Source organism: Lynx canadensis, chromosome D1, assembly GCF_007474595.2.
Source record: "Lynx canadensis isolate LIC74 chromosome D1, mLynCan4.pri.v2, whole genome shotgun sequence".
NCBI lineage: Eukaryota > Metazoa > Chordata > Mammalia > Carnivora > Felidae > Lynx > Lynx canadensis.
This window is the reverse complement of record NC_044312.2, coordinates 48,327,565-48,343,186: the sequence shown is the minus strand read 5'-3', so window position 1 is coordinate 48,343,186 and position 15,622 is coordinate 48,327,565.

Below are 15,622 nucleotides of genomic sequence, written 5' to 3'. Positions count from 1 at the left end.
TTTGGTGGAAATAATTAATGAATTTAAAGTTTCTGATTATGACTACTTTGCTTGAATTCCTTAGTTCACACTTACTGTGTGTGTGACCTTAAGAGAGATGTTTTATCTGAACCTCAGTTTTTCTTCCTGTTAAATAGGAATAATGATATCTTCCCCAGAGAATTAATGTGAGCATGAAATGAAACAAAACACACAGTCTCTAGCATCATATCTGGTATATACGTGCTAGCATCCTTATTTTTTTCTCTTATACTAAAGTCCCTCTCTTCCCTGAACTACCATAGCCTTCTACTTAACAAAGAGAGCCCACCATCACCCCCCTTCCCCATCCCAGGACAATCATATATTTGCCTTCCAAGTCAGTTTGAAAATCTAGAATCTGTATTACTTTCTCTGTATCTAAAGCCATTCACTAGAGAGGCACACACACAACCCAGCCCTACCCATGCCCATCTTCTCTACCTACCTTGCATTTTTTAGGATGTCTTTAGGATACAGTTTCATAATCTCCCTTCACCTCTTCACTTCTCACTCTCACCCATGACTCCCTCTGCCTTCTTCAAAAGAGTGCCAAGATCCATAAGGTCCTGACATGCTTCTTTGTCACCTTATCTGCCAATATATTATTTTCCAGGCTTTCAAACAGCATTAGAACCCCACCTTCTTTAGGAAGCCTTCCTAGATGAAATTCATAAAATTAATTTTTTTTACCTTACATCATCTGGGAATGGACTTCCTATTTTCCTAGCCCCCACCCTACTTATATACTTAGTGTATCGCTCAATCATGATGTATACCTTTGGTTTACAATGAAATATAAATTCCATGTTGCCCATTAGTGTGCTGAGTTAAGGGACAAAGTCTATGCCTAACTTTCTTGTAACTACATCTTAAGGCAATGTGAATTGCATTCTCTGACAAGAGCTCTTTCAATGTGTGGATAGGTTCATACTCAAACAGCACTTTATCAAAGGATTTTCATTAGAGCACGGCCGTGCTATTGTGCAATCCCTTTTTTACATGGTGGGCTCTTATTTATCTTCCTGTTACCAGCGTTTTCCCCAAGACCCAGCACGTATTAAGGCTCAAAAGAACCTGAACAAAATGTGCATTATTTTCTAGTGCAGTTCTATGAACACGTAAGGGCTTAAAATTCTTTTAGCTTAAGAAACAGAGGAAAGGAGGAGAGAAAGAATAGCAGTACTGGCTCAGACCAATGACTGGGCACCATGTTAAGGGCTCTACGTATACCAATTAGTTAGTCCTTATAACAATAGCATGTAGGAGGTATCATCATTTTTAGAGATGAGGAAAGTGAAGCACAGGGACATCAAATAACTTCCTGAAACTTAAACAATAAACAAAAGCCTGAGTTTGAAACCCTGATAAAGTCTGTACTTTTAACCATTATTATACTGTATTGTTTTGCCCAAGGGTTTTTTGAATCACGTGCCACTTTAATCTACCTTCTACCTTGGGGTTAGATTGTAGCTCTTTACTATAATATGCAAGGCTTTCTCCAATCTGGCCCAATCCTTCCTTTCCAGATGCAACTCTTGGCACTTTCTCCTTACCCCCTACTTACCAGCTAGAATAAATACACCCAGTTTCCCTGAAATGATATTGTCCCTTTACTTTCTGTGTTTTCTCATCCAGAAGGCCGTCCTGTCCTCCTCTGCCTACAAAAACCCTTCTTGTTCTTTATGACTACCTCGTTTTCAATATTCTTCATGAAGTGTCTCCATTCCCAGGCTGGACTTACATGTTCCTTCTTTTGTGTATCTCAAGCTCTTGGTTTTTACTTGGAGATACAAACTGCTTTGTGATTAGTGATTTGCTTAACTCTTATATTAAAACGTGAACTCCCTGAGGACAGAAGTTGCTTCTTATTGGTCCTGGTAAATGGACAGTGCCTTACACATCACTTGGTAAACATGTACTCAAAGGTTTATGAACAGATGATAAAGAAAAAAGAGTGAAAGAGTGAGATAGAAGACAGAGCCTGAGAAAGAGGAGAAGGATGCGGGGAGACAGAGAGAGAGATTACTTAATTTGGTGGTTCACATAAGGTCCCTGGTGCTTAATTAACTCAAACCTGCCCTTCCTTTGAAATTAAAATACATTCAAAATTCTATATATGCTTTCCAAACACTCACTGCATTTAATAATATCTGCTTAATATCTATCCCTATACCTGGGAGAAATTTACACTGACTAATGTAATAATATTTTATCTTAGTAAACATTTATGAGCTGCAATATTAGGCAATCACACCAAGTGCTTACAAAAGTACAGTATATTTATTCCGGACATCATTTAGAGCATCCTGAACATACTGTCTCATATACAAGGCAACCCTCAAAAGCCCTTCCATTAGAAACACAGTAATTGAGATGCAAATATTTTTATAGTCTCCTCCACTATGAACACACACATCCACACAGAAAGGAGGAAGAAAAAAAATCCTTCAAATTACACAATCAATTTTCTCTTCAAACTGTCCCACTACAACAACCCTACCTCACACTAATGTAGGTTTGTAGGGAAGGCTCTGTGCTGCCTTTAGTGAAAGCAATGTCTCAAGTGTGAGGTAATCCCATTATACTCATTACAATTACAGGCCTGTGTCCTGAGCCTCCTGCCGACAGAAGGCTACCTCATCTCATTCCTAATTAAGAGCACAAAATTCTTCCCAAACCACCTTCATTATTGCACGCGGTGTGCTTGGCTCTATCAGGCAATACCCTCACATTCTGGAAGAATCAACTGCCTCTTTCAAATCCGAGGTAACCACCCCAGAGTTAATTATGTCAATTAAAACCTTTTTCCTACACTCAGCAGATGAAGACCATTTCACCAGAACAATGGGACTACATGAAAAAGGAACCTTGGTTATAATGAAAGGTAATTAGAGAGATCATGTTTGGCTTGAAAACAAACACAAGCACAAATAAACAAAAACATGAGAAAAATCTTGCCCAACCAAAAGAAGTGATCATATAAACCTTCTGAGTAAAGTATGTGCTGTCTTAAAAAAAAAAAAAAAATGAAATGGGGGCACCTGGGTGGCTCAGTCAGTTGGGCATCTGACTTCAGCTCAGGTCATGATCTCACAGTTCGTGGGTTCGAGCCCCCCATTGGGCTCTGTGTTGACAGCTCAGAACCTAGAGCCTGTTTCCAATTCTGTTTCTCCCTCTCTCTCTGCGCCCCCCCCCCAACTTGCAGTCTGCCTCTCTCTCTCAAAAAATAAACAAACATTATTATTATTATTTTTTAATGAAATGGTGGGGCACCTGACTGGCTCAGTCTGTTAAGCCTCTGACTTCGGCTCAGGTCATGATGTCACAGTTGGTGAGTTTGAGCCCCACATCGGGCTCTGGGCTGACAGCCTGGAGCCTGCTTCAGATTCTGTGTCTTCCTCTCTCTCTGGCCCTCCCACACTAGCACTCTGTCTCTCTCTCTCTCTCTCTCAAAATAAGTAAATATTAAAAAATAAATAAAAATAAAGAAAATGAAATGGCAACATAGGGAAATTTCGAGCAGCCAGATTTGTTTCCCTCAGACCATTGCTGGAGCACAGGGAGTGCAGACAGATGGGAACACAAGACTGTTCAGTAGCACCTTACATCAGAAACCAATCTCCTTAGATTAAACAGTCCTGGGACTGGGGCAAGTCTCTTTCTTCTTTGTAATCTGAATTGATTTCTTCATTTAACAACAACCAGAACAAAGGAATTTGAGTTAGGAAATACCTACAGTGGTTTTCTGGTATTAACATTCATTGAAGGCCACAGGTCACTTTGACCCACTCTGACCCTGACAGGCTACAGCCGGCACACGTTAATTCACCTAATACCTCCAGCACTATCAAATGCCTCAGTCATGGAAATATTATCCAAGCAAAATCTCAGCAGGCAAAAATGTATCACAAGGGTAGTTCTAATCAATGAGATCCTCAAACAGGATTTCATTTACCACCTCTATTTCACTGCCTTAGTAAAGCCCTTGGTTATCATTTTTTATGGCAGTGATTCTAGAAACAGGGTCCAGGAGCAGAAGCTCCTGGTAACTTGTTAACACAAATTCTTGTTCCTCATTTCAGCCCTACTAAATCCAGAACTCTGAGAGTGCAGCTCAGCAATCTGTGTTTTTATAGGCCCTCCAGGTGATCTTGATGCACACCAAGTTTGAGAGTACTGGAAAGGTCCCCTGAAGTGTTTCCTTGCCTCTCCTCTTGCTCATCTCTTAATATATCCTTCATACTGCCACCAGATCAGTTTTCCTAAATTCCAGATCTAATGTCAAACTTATCCCATCTCCCTCTGTCTCCATCTGTCTGTCTCTTCCTCCTCCTCCTCCTCTCCCTCCCTCCTTAAAACCTTCAGTGACACTAGTGTTCCCTCCCTCATCAAATAAAATTCAAACTTCTTACATGGCAAACCAAGCCTTTCACCATATGGCCCCATACAACCTTTCCAAAGTCACTTCTTCCCACTCCTCCGTGTGCACTCTATGCTTAAGCCATGATGAACCTCCTGCTGTTCCATGAAAAGCCACGCTCTTTGAAGAATGTGTGCTTTGCTCAAGCTGTTTTCTTTGCTCAGAATGACCTCCCTCACCCTGTCTGTTTGGCAAACTCCTTCTCATCTTGTTAGAATCTTCCCAAGCAACATCTCCTCTCTGAGGCCTTCTCTGGCCCCACCCCTTCCTCTCTACTTCTCCCTTTATGCCTCCAAATAGAATTGAGTCTATAGTACTTAACTTCTATTGCACAAGTTGGATGAAGAAATTGGAATTGCCGTGCTACATGGTAGTATACTTCACAGCTCCCTCCCTCCCTACCCTGAGTTCTTCAGAGAAGCTGGGGTGGATACTGGGTAGACTAAGTCTATTTTATTTTTATATCTTTAAATGAGAATTCCAATTGCTATTTCTGAGAGGGAATAAATGAATTGATTTTTGGAACACCTACTGTCTACCGCACTGCTATGCTAGCAATTCATCACTTTTATCCCTATTTTACAAATGGAAACATTGAGTCCCAAAGAAGTTAAATAACTTTGCCAGCTAGTAGAGGGCAAAGTTGACTCAACTGCAAGTCCTCTAGACTCTAAAGCTGCTGCTTCCTCCACCAAAAAGTTTTTCCACATAAACTAAAGATTGAGGGACTATACATAGACATACCTTCTTTGACATGTTTTTCACATTTCCCTTATATGTGGTTTCTATTATATAAAATAAAGACCAATGTTATGAATGAGCTAAATTAATGAAGCTAAATATTGGATATATGAAGCCAAATATTTCTGGGCCTTCATTTCTTCATCTATAAAAAGGCTTTTATATATTACCCATTATCATCAGCAATTATTTTTATTATTAGATATTAATGTTTTAGCTTCCAGCCATAATAATCTATGATTTGAAACTGAATTCTTTGTGTTCTATTACGCTGTTTCAATAGATCTAGCTCGATTCTGGGCACGAGTGCCTAAGTGTTTGCTATTGCAATTTTGTCAATTCTCATTAAAAAATGTTTTAACTGAATAAGGGTATGAAGCTGATGACAAGGTCTCTCTCTTCAAGTAATCCTGTTTAGATTTGCCAATAAAATCTAAAAAGGGATATTGTTGAAAACTGACTTTTTATCTTTACAACCAGGTTACATACATTCTATGTGCCCAATTTTATCCTTGGTCGGTGCAGTTACCATTGCAACAGTTGTTATCACTGTCAAAGTTGTTTTACTTCAGGCCCTCAAATTAATAAATGCTAAGGAAGAGTTTAATTAGCTAAAACCTAAATTGTCATTATTAATTTACTAGTTACATTACAATACCTTGTAAAACATTTATGCTGCAGTAAATGGAGTACCTACTTTCCAGTGATCACGTGGCATAGCTAATTTACTACATAACTAAATATTTAATTACTAATCTTAAAGCTAAAGGTACGCAGCCAAAATTAAATTGCATTACTTGAGCAAAATGCTTAACATCATTACTTGGGACGTTATAAAGTCTTATCAAAAAATAATGGAAGTTCAAGCATTTGTAAGTATTTCTGAAACATTCTTAGAATAGCTTTAACAGGTAGATGGAACTATTGTAATTTAATCAGTGGATATTGTAGGAAGATCAAATGGGGAAAGTCTGAAAGAGTTTATACTAACACCATATTCAGATGGATATAGAGTTTCTGTTTGGGATGATAAAAATTCTGGAAATGGATACTGGTGATAGTTGCATAACATTGTAAATGTATTCAATACCACTCTTTATAAACCTAAAAGAAAAGTGATTAAAATGGTAAATTTTATATTCTATTTATCACAATTAGACTATATTCAGGTTCGATTATTTCTCCCTCATCCAGTATACAATATATTCCTTGAGTACTAAATAGGCCACCTTCATCATAACACCCCAGCTTTCTAGCATATTGTTAGGCACCTATCAAATGAATAAACTATGGACTGTCAAGATTTCTTCTGCCAATCATTCGAAGTTAGTAACTATTTTCTGTAAAGGAACGGAGATAGTTCTATTTCAGAAAGACAAGGTATTTTCTCAACAAGTGATTAAACTATATAAATTATAAAGAGGTATGATATGGAAAAGAGGTAATATGCATTCTAGAACATAGAATGTTAATTAAAAATGTAAAAGTAAGCCATCTCCTGGTATTTGAATGTCCTCACATCCATTGAACAGCCCCTAATTGCTCAGAAACACATGGAAGTATCTGTATCACTGAGCAACAAATAGTGATGATGAATATTGATTCCTTTCCAAAAGCAGAGCTGGTGCTTTGGGAAGACAGAAGTTCATTATACTAATTAGAGGCCCTTGCCCTACCTCCTCAGAGGATGTTCTCTTGGGTAGATATCAAGGCAGACACTCTTGAGTAGATGCTTTTCAAATTAATGACTCAACAACCACATGGCAGTAATCCTAGCATCTCTGGCAAGAGCAACAGCCTAAATCAGGCTGCACCTCACAGCCACCTTCTCAAAGCACCTTCAGTAAAGCTCAGGGTTGTTGTATTGGGGCAGATGTTTGCATGTCCATTCATGCCAGCAGTGGAGAGAACAGGATTATGAAGCAGTTCAGAGCAGTCATACTATAAGTCAAAATCATCATCAGAGTATGAAAGAATTAGCCACTCATTGAGAGATTCCACACAACCACACTCGCCCCCAAATCTCCATTTAAATGACATGTCCCACTGTATTTATTTAAAAGCACTTAGATAATGCCTGTTCTATCACAAATATATCCTCATTCAGTCCTCATAACAACTCTATAAGAGAGGTTCTATTATTTTCATTTTATGGATTAAGACACTCAAGCCCAGAAAGTTTCAGTAATTTGCTCAAGGTCCCACAGTCAGCAGTGGCGCTAGGATTTGAACCCAAGAACACTGGATTCAGACATAGTGTTCTGAAATATTTGACTATTTTGTTTTGATATATCTTAAGAGAAATATTAAAAATAAGAAAGTTTGCTTTAATTTAAGACATTTTTTTTCCCTACAGGGGCACTATGCATATCCACGTGTACTAACTAAGAGCACAGTCAGACCATGTGGGCTTTATTCTAATCATGGAGAGTGGAGCTCAGTGAATGAGAGACATGCCAGGTGGTTTGCAATCAGGCATGATCCCACAGCTCTAGAATGATAAGATTCAGCAAAAAATCACAGAGGGTCTGGCAAGGCAGAAGAAATAAAAGTGTTATTTATACTGCTAAAGCACACCTAAGAGTTTGCAGTGTATATGTTTCTTTTCTTCCTAATCTATACCTGAACTTCCTCAGCATAGCGACCATGGCTTCATCATTCCGTATCCTTTATAAATCCCAGAGCAGTAGCAGAAGTAGTAGAGGTAGAAGCAGCAGTAGCAGTAGTATGCAAATAAGTCTTTGTTCCACACCAAGGGGCAAATGAAGTATTTGTTAGATTCTTAATGGACTTAAGAGGCCATAGCTAACTCACTTAGTTTCTTGAATTTTATTTTCCTATGGCCAGCCTGCAGTCAACCTGGAAACATGGAAATAATATGATTTTGAAACTGCTCAAGAACACCAGACAGGTGAATTGAGAGAAATAGGAGACAAAAACATAAATTAATCTGCAAGGTATTTAAATCTGTTTTCTAAAAGGCATGCTGTAGTTCCTAACTGCCAACAAGCACTTTTCACTATGCTACATTTCATCCTGTTTTTCTCAAAATACTGGAGAAATTACTGATACTAAAAGAAATTCTTATTTGTGTATCACATAAGCCATTTCCATAAAGCTCTTGCAAATTCTAGAGATATGCAAGGGGAAAAACTTTAATAAAATAATGGATCATATTTGAATTAAACATGATATTCAAAATGTTACACTTGGGGAGTTAACAGAATGTTATATGCTGAGAGAGCAAGAGGCAAAAACGTCCTATAACATCCCATACCTTCCATAAATTAAATCTGAGAACATTAAAAATGGTGATAACAATGAAAAGGATTACTTACGGAATGAAAACGGAAAATAGAAACAGATTAGTGAAGATATTTGCCTCTGAAAATCTCAAAACTGAGCATCCTAGAGCAGAGGTAATGAAGATGGTTATTTCTAAGAAATAGATCCAAAGTGGCTCCATTCATTTCACAGCAGGAACATTCAAAGTAGCAATTAATGCAACCACTGGTGTGGAATTGTTTCTCAAATGCCATCCTGTTGAATAACTTTTTTTTTTCTTTTTTTTAATGGAAGGAGGGCTCAGAAGTCACAGTGAATTTAGATCAATTATTTACTGAAAATATCATCATAGGTTATTAATACAACCATCCAATAACATGAATACAACCAATACTTTTGGTGAAATGGAAGGAAACTATCAGTTTCTATTTATTTCAGACTTAAAAGGGTAGTGCTTAAAATTCCTTGAGATTTGGTCATAGGAAATAAATGTGGGGGCATTCATCTCAGTGATGTGTGGAACCACTAAATCTCTGGCCAGAGAAAGGGATGGACTGGTATTTGGAAGATCTGAATTCAAATACCAAACGCTTGGCTGCCAACCACACTGGGCAAGAACCTTCCCAAACCTCCTGTTTCCTGGGGGCTCAGTTTGCTCACTTGAAAGACATAGGGAATAATGCAGCACTGTAGTTAGGAATGTGGGTTCAGATCTAGGTGGCATGGGTTCAAATCCTGCCTCCAAAAATAGTGCTAATTGTGCATCTCTGGGCACGTTAGTTGACTTTTCTGTGCCTCAGGTATAAAAATGAAGATGTAATAGTACTTAGCACATAGGATTATTGTGAGGATTAGCAGTTAGAACATGTAAAATCAGAGAATAGTGACTGGCCCATGATAAAGACTCTCAATAAGTGTTCATTAATGTTACTGTTAACATTTACAAAAGGAAGGTTCTTTCTGGTTCTGAAATTCAATACACGGAGCTTGTCCTCTCCCTTTTTTCTAAGACCTGAAATAAAGCTACAGAGGTGATAGGATGCATTCCCCAGCTGGGAGATGAGCATCTTGAGTCATTCAGCACATACCACTTCACTTCAAATAAGAACTAATGTGTCCTGACTGACCTTCACCAAACATACAGAATCACTCTCAAAAACTGCACGGTGTGTTTTGAGAGAAGGGAAGTGAGAGAAGGGTGGGAGATGGGGCAGGGGTGAGGGAGACTTTTTATGGGAATGATCTGAAATTTACTTATTAAAAAGGAAATAAAAACCTATAATTCTCCCATAGTCTGTGTACTGACCATTTTCACTTGTTAAGTTGTTCTACTCAGTAATCTTTCTCCTCTAACCAGCAACAATGATATAATTACACATCTCCTTATTCTATAAAACTAGGATGGGAGGGCAAATCTATTCTGAAGCCCAAGGGAGTAGTTGAGAAAGAGGTATCACTAATGAAGGAGTTACCAGAATCTGCTTTGCATCCTTTCTGGAACTATGCAAAGTATGAAAATGAATAGACTGAGGAAAGGAGAGAGGGAGGGAGAGAGGAAAGAAGGAAATATTAAGTATTCTACAATGGACCAGATGTTTTATGTGCAGTTTTTAACTGCATCAAAAAACTATGCAAGGATGGTTATCACAATTTTAAATATATGAGAACTTTGGGGAGCCTGGGTGGCTCAGTCATTTAATCATCTGACTTGGGCTCAGGTCATGATCTCACAGCCTGTGGGTTCAAGCCCCACATCAGGCTCTGTGCTGACAGCTCAGAGCCTGGAGCCTATTTCAGATTCTGTGCCTCCCTCTCTCTCTCTGCTCCTCCCCCCATTCTCACTCTGTCTCTCTCTCTCTCTCTCTCTCTCTCTCTCTCTCTCAAGAATAAACATTAAAAAATATTTTACAAAAAAAATATATGAGAACATTAATAATTAATACGATGCAGTTACATGCTCAAGGTCACCCAATCCATGAAATGTTAGGTCAAATTTGAAGTTAAGGCTGTAGGCTTCCACTGCCATACTATCGTTCTTGGGTGTACCAACAAAAGCATTCACAAAATGTATGAAGAAAAGGGGCCAATAAAGATGATAAAGGATTTATCCAAGGTGTTTAAGAAAAAAAAAATGAAATGAAAATAAGTCCTAGGCCAGGTTGATATTCAGAGAAGAAGAAAAATTTTTTTATTATTCTCTTTTACCTTCTAAACCACCAGCCCTCTCCAAATCCCCCACATGTAATACACTTTTTCCTCTCAGCAGATTAGTTTCTCTGTGAGAGGGAGACACAAAAATTTCTCATGTCAAATGGCATACTTCGATACTGGTATGAAATTGAACACCAATGACACTGACTTCTGTCTCAGACAATGTTCATTTCATCACACCTTGCTGCAAAGGCTGGCGAAAAAATTGGATGCCCTCTTCATAGTACAAACTTTCTTCCAGAGTCAATGTTGAGGAACTGTGGAGTGGATGGTATAGAAAGCAAATAATTTCTGTTTGTGAATCAGAATGACCTAGAGTAACAAGTAGGTGTGAAAGGGAAGAACTGTATTTGACGAACTTTGATTTTTTAAAATTGTATCCAATATGCTGGGTGAATAGTTAGCTTTCACTTCTCTTGCTCTGTTGATCAGACAACAGAATATGAAGACAAGAACAGTGATCCTTCAAAAGCAACTCATTCCTTCCTTTTACCTTTTTTAAAATTATTATTATTATTATTGTTATTATTATTATTTTATTATATTTTTAGAGAGAGTGTGAGAAGGGGAAGGGGCAGAGAAAGAAGAAAAGGGAGAGAATATCAGGCAGTCTCCACACTCAGTGCAGAGTCCAATGTGGAGTATGGTCTCATGAACCATGAAATCATGATCTGAGCCAAAATCAAGTTGGATGCTTAACCAACTAAGCCACCCTGGAGCCCCACCATTTACTTCTTCCCTCCTTCCTTTTAATAATTAACTAATTTTAATAACCTCTCCTATCTCACACGAGGAGATAATAATGACCCTGCAAAGGCTGTGTGTTTATTAGAACTTACATGGTCTGAATAAAAAGAATACTTAATTGGTTATACATTTCTCCCTAGCAATGAAATCCTGACCCTAGGCACTAAACATTGAACATCACCATACATTGCCATCACGGCATCATGGTATATTAGTGTCTTCAAACTGCCATAACAAAATATCATAGACCAGGTATGTTATAACAGAAATTCTTTCCCTACAGTTCTGGCGAATGAGAAATCCCAAGAACAAGGTTCCTCCAGGGATTGGTTTCTGGTGAGAGCTCTCCTCTTGGCTTGCAGACTGCCACCTTCTCACTGTGTCCTCACATGGCAGGGGGCGGGGAAGTGGGGAGAGTGAGAGTGAATGAGGGAGGGGGAAACATAGAAAGGGAGAGAGAGTAAGAGAGGGTAGAAGGGAGGAAGGATAGAGAAAGAAAGGCAGAGATAGAAAGAGGAAGAGATAAATCTTACAAATCCACCAATCCTATCAGATTAGGACTTTACTATTACCATCTCATGTAACCTTAGTTATCACCTAAAAGCCCTTTTCCACATCTCAACATACAATCACATTGGGGGGTAGGGCTTCAATATATGAATTTGGGGTGGGGAGACACAATTCAGTCCGCAGCAAGTGGGGTGGGGATTCCCTACATAACTAGAATTTTCAGATTTGAGAAGGTTCAAGAAACAAACATTTCATGCTCAAATATAAGCCTGTAATTTTCTGGCATGTGGGACAAAGCAGCTGGGAAATTGTACAGTTTGACACATCCTTGTTGGTAGTTGAAGAGAACACTGGTATTCTGCTGGTTACTGTTTGTTTCACTTCAGTATTAGTGGCATGGAGAGTGGGAAAGAAAGAGTATTGCAGCCTCCTACCCTACAGCTATAAACTCCCTCATATTTCCTTAACAAAGAAAAGCCCCTGAGGGTCTCTAATCTTGCTTCAAGTTTGAAGACAGGTAAGTTTTCTACTATATTCTTCTTACCAATACTAAAGACATTCCAGGTCTGTTGTGTATATTCATTTGACGTAAATTTTCTTAATTTTTCTTAATGCTAGGCATTCTTCTAGATGTGGGGAGCACAAAGAGAAGTAAGATCAAATCCTTCCCTCTAAGGACTCAGCAGACTTACAGCAAATCTTGATTAGAAGCAGAGAATGTTAGAATTGAAAGGAATCTGATTGCAGACCAAGAACCCAGAGAGATTAAAAGATTTAACCGAGTAGCACAAGTGGTTAGCACAAGTGGTTAGCACAAGTGGTTGGGACAGAGCAGTTGACACAAGGCCTACTGACCCCTAATCCAGTCTTTATTCCCACACAGCTCAGAGTTCTCCATCCAATTCAATCATTCAACCAGGGTTTATTTAGGGTCTACTATGTGCTAGGTGTCCTGGTGAAATGAGACAGAATCTACAATGGTTTAATAATTTAATAAAAATTTTTTGTAATTTATTTGGGGAAATAAAACTAACTCAGATGAAATTAGTGAATACTACAAGGCATTATTTAAAGTGGGATGTTTTCTCTATTAACCCCCCAAATATACATAAGTAAATGAGATATATACTTTATCTGATGATCAATTTTATCTCTACAAGAATCACCATGGTTGAGCTAATCTTGTCAGATGGGAGAGCTTCCACTTCCATCTTCACCATTCAATGTCACGCCATTGAATGGTACCAGGTACAGAAATACCGTTCTAAAGGATACTGAAGACAAAACAAAACAAAACCAAAGCCATTTTGCAACTAAAGTTCTGTGAACTGTACTGAAGGTAGACTGCCTGGATATTTGGTTCCTAGAGGACCCCCAGTAAGAAACTTCCAGCCACATAGCTATTCAAGAGTGATAAGGCACAGGTAGATGAAAAGACAGCACTGTGTTGGTCTGTCCCTTCGCTACATCATTGGCTCACCCACTCCAAGAAAAGTTTAAAGAGCACATGAATAGTTAGGGAGACAAGCTCTGGATTCAGCCAGATCTGGCTCTGAAAGCTGGTTCCACTATTTATGACTTTGGACAAATTCTGTAAAATCTTATACCTCAGTTTCTTTGTCTATATAATGGGAGCTAAAATAAGATTACCACAGAAGGTTGTAGTGGGGATTAAATGAGATAATGAATGTAAAGTGCATGTCACTGTGCAAGACATTACTATTATTAATAACAATTTTACAGTGGTTTTGTGACCTGCTAACTTCTCCTCTAGCCTATCTCCCCCTTCTTCATTTTAGCCATTTTTCTTATCATATCCTTTCCCTTCTGTCTCCCTCCTTGTATTGCTAGCAGCTGTACTTTGTGCTCTTCCAGGGTGAGTAGCAGTGCTGGGACTTCAGAACAGGTGCTATCATCCATTTGGTTGCTTGATTCACCTGCCAGGTGACAAGGGAGAACTGCAAGGCAGCATTTTGTGTGGACAAACACCTGTCCTCTCTGTCACCACAGCCTGCAGACACTGGCGCTGAGTCATGCTGCTGCTCACGACCGATGAGCTCTCAAAGACTCAGAAGGCTCTAAGAAAGGGACCTGAGAGGACAATCTGTCCATCTCTCTCTGGGTCAGGCTACTCTTCAATCTGCCATGGGGCAAAAATAGACATAGGAAGATTCTATCATTCACTGGGGATTGGAGAGTCTTCAACATCAGGATGTTGCTTCTTATGCTAAAGCTAAATTTTTGATTTTACATTTAACTTTTATATTTATCTTTTATGGGGAAAAATAAACTTGATATCTGACTCAATGTAAACATGCACCATATATATAGTATAACATACAGCATATGCACACATATATACACATACATACAGAGCATCGTTTACTAGTTAAGAGCCTGAGCTCTAGAGTCAGATATGGTGTCTAATCCCAGCCACCTAATGATGACGTGTTTTTGCTCTAATAATGGTAACTATCTCACTAGATCCTCATATTAGCATAGTTTTTAGCTCATAAAAACAATTCAGTAAAAGTTAACTATCGTTGTTTAGACATATAAATATATAGTGAGAGACCAGGAGGCTCTGTAAGCTTTCTCTTCTGCAATCTAAATGGCCCCAGTTTGATAGCTTTCAATCTATTTCTTCTAAAACCTTCATTTCCATTTTCCCTCTATTCATTTACCCTCCTAAATCCAAAACAGGACATATGATACAAGTTTAGTCTGATCAGCACAGAATAAAATATGTAACATATTTTAGGACTATCAAATTTCCCTTTGCAAAGTATTGTTATGATTTGCAAAGACATAAAAGTGATCTGGTAGCAAGTGTAACCTTAAACACTTTATTTATATTAACCCATTTATCCTCAAAATAAGCCCATTCATTATTCATTCTTTCAGCGATGCCATACTTCATTGATTTTAAAAATAAACTTTTCTTTTTATATTTTGAACATCTCTGAAATCAAGATGCATCTTGCAATTGATGATTTGTTATAGTTCCATTGAAAATATTTTTTCCCCTTAATAGTTCTTGAAATAATGGAGCACCTTGCAGCTGACGACAAGCTAGTCAATGAAACAGAGTATGAGAGATAACCATATTCCAGGCATTCTTTTAGGCCTTGAAATAAGGTGAACAAGATCTAACAGTCCTTCATTTAGAGAATCAACATTCTAATGAGGAATACAGGGAAGTAAACGTGATTACAGCCAATGTACAACCTTCTGTGGGAGCCAATGGAGGACCCATCCTGCGCTTATAGGGACCAGGGAAGGTTTCCTAATGATGGTGATGTCACTTAAGGTTGACAAGCAATTAGTGAGGGGTAGGGCTTGCTTGTGGTTTGCTAGTCAACCAGATTGGATAAGAAAAACCCTGGAAGCTAGAAAAAGCATGGGATTTGAAAGTAGCACAGAATGCTGGATTTAGAGTGTCATGGAAGAGGGGCGCCTGGGTGGCTCAGTCGGAGAAGAGTCCGACTTCAGCTCAGGTCATGATCTCACGGTCCGTGAGTTCAAGCCCCGCGTCGGGCTCAGTGCTGACATCTCAGAGCCTGGAGTCTGCTTCTGATTCTGTGTTTCCCCCACTCACACTCTCACTCTCTCTCTCAAAAATAAATAAACATTAAAAAAAAAAATTAGAGTCTCATGGAAGAGGGGCGAGGTATAGTGGAGGAGGTG